The sequence below is a fragment of the Talpa occidentalis genome, unplaced genomic scaffold (genome assembly GCF_014898055.3).
Source record: "Talpa occidentalis isolate TD23 unplaced genomic scaffold, MPIMG_talOcc4v2.1 talOcc4.4, whole genome shotgun sequence".
NCBI classification, from domain to species: Eukaryota; Metazoa; Chordata; class Mammalia; order Eulipotyphla; family Talpidae; genus Talpa; species Talpa occidentalis.
The window spans coordinates 19,657,097-19,659,326 of NW_023604295.1; the positions used below are offsets into that span (position 1 = coordinate 19,657,097).

At 34.2% G+C, this 2,230-nt stretch overlaps 1 pseudogene; it reads right to left on the reverse strand.

Moving 5' to 3' along the window:
* Positions 1 to 922: 922 nt before the first annotated feature.
* On the reverse strand, positions 923 to 1,977 carry LOC119257128 (vacuolar protein sorting-associated protein 37A-like; annotated as a pseudogene).
* Between the last annotated feature and the right edge of the window lie 253 nt (positions 1,978 to 2,230).

Genomic DNA, 2,230 nt, shown 5'->3' on the forward strand with positions numbered 1-2,230 from the left:
GTGGCCATTGCTGTTGTAACTTCCCTACTGTTGAAGTCCTTTCTCTTCCAGCGAAAATGACTTCTAGGGAACGGAAAGGACCAGTACCACCATCCTAACACATACATCCATTTTGCTCTTTCTCCTCTTCAGAGCCAGATATTAAAGATCACATTCATAAGCAACTGCATATATGGGGAAAATTAGAAAATCACAGTGGATGTGCAGGTAAATGCTCAGAAAAGATTTGTGATCTTTGTTGCAGATGTTGCCTACAACAATAAAAAAACTTTAAAGATAGCAAGCCCGAAGAAGAGGGGGAAAATCTGATTACTAGAGTTAGCACCTTTTCAGTTTTTTTGTTTAAACAGGAAAATATAATTTAAAGAAAAAAATAAAGCCATGGAAACTGCCCCTGAAAAACATTTGATGACAGATTAGACAAAGGCTTTAAAATAACTGAGATAAAGATGCTTTCAAAACTAAAAGATTATAAGAAGAAAGTTAAGAAAATGATATGGGAAGATGAAAATATCAATGAAGAGATAGAAAAATTAAAAAAGGAAATCTGGAGCTGAAAAATATAACTGAGTCAAAAAATTTGCTAGGGGGATACAAGAACACTTTGAGCAGGCAGAGGCAAGTATCGCTGAACTTGAAGATATGACAATGGAAATGATCAACTCTAAAGAAAAGAAAGGAAAAAAAAGAAAAGAGCAAAAACGTAAACAAGGCATAAGGTATTGTTTTTGCAAATAGTGCAGAAAAAGTTCTCAAAACAAGGACATATCAATCATTCAAATCTGTACAAAATCATTGTCAGTTTTCTGTACAATCTATATAGTTTATTAATTCACCACTGTGAGAACTTGCCAATTTGCAAATCACAAATATAAATGTCCTTAGTTGTGTGTCCCTTTCCTCTCATGGCAGTCTATTTTTTTCAGGAAAATCTATGTGGAGCATGAAATTGGCTGTGCATTGCTATTACTTGTTGAAGTTTCTCTTTCTTGGCTTTTTTACCATGACAAATTGTGTTCTCTTTTCCACAAAGCTACAGAGAAAATCATCTAATTCAGTTTTTCCCTCTAAGAAATCTTCAGCAATGTTATCAGATTCTTTTCCTGCTTCATGTGCAACTACTTCCAGGCTTGCCCATAGGGCACTCACACTACAGCTCTCACTAAGTTGATGCTGTCTTCGCATTTTCTTTTCAAAAGTAGATTTCATTTTGTGTAAGTAATTTAGTTATCTAAAACAATTTGCCTTTTTGCTTCCAAACTGGGCTCAAAAGATTTTTTTTTTCTTGCTAGTTCCTCAATACTTTTTACTAAATCATCCTTGTCAGTAAAAATTTCTTTTAGTTGAGGCAAAGTCAGAAACTGTTCTAGTAATAGCTCTTGTTCATTCATATTTGTAAGTTTGACACACTTTGTTCTGAGGGTTCTGGAAATGCATCAGGGACATCTGACACCTTATAATAAAAATATTTTTGCTTATCAGTGTTGAAGTACCTGGGTAGAGGCATATTTAATGGGTAGAGGCATATTTAAATGGATGCCAAATGAAAAGTGCAGATATATATCTTTATAGATATAGATATATAACTTGTCATTGAAGAAGAAACAGTGTCAGCTATAGGTAAACCAGTGAGTTCTGTTAGCTTCTTTGTGGGGGTTATGGAGGAAGAAATGGAAAACTCTGAGGAGTGTAAGGAGGCATCCCACCTTGGGTTATGCTACAGGCATGGAAATGCTCTCGAAGAAGGAGCCAAAACTCTGAATAAATTTTCCAAGATATGAACACATTTTCTGATGGAGAGGTAATATGTACTCCTTTTTTATCCATTAAGTGATGTCATATTGATGGATAAACTCTAGTCATTAGTTTTTCTTGAGGAAATTGTGGAGGAAGCGATATATTAATGTGAATTGAAACGTTGTTTATGATGAATGGCAACCTTCTTCTGCATCTTTCTGTATTTCCTCTGTACTTCATGGCAGAATATTTTGGAGTTAAGTGTTTTTGGTGACCATAATTTAGTTTCAAATGATTCAGCATATATACACATGTAGAAAGAGCTACAGTTGATGCGGCAAATAATTAGCAGTTGGTAAATATAAATAATGATATGGGGTATTTGTTATAGTATTCTTTCAACTTTTCTGCATGTGTGAGTTTTTTTAAAAAAAGAAATTGAAAGAGGAAATGAAAATGGAATTTGGATTGCTTGGGGAGCAATCTGAATTCT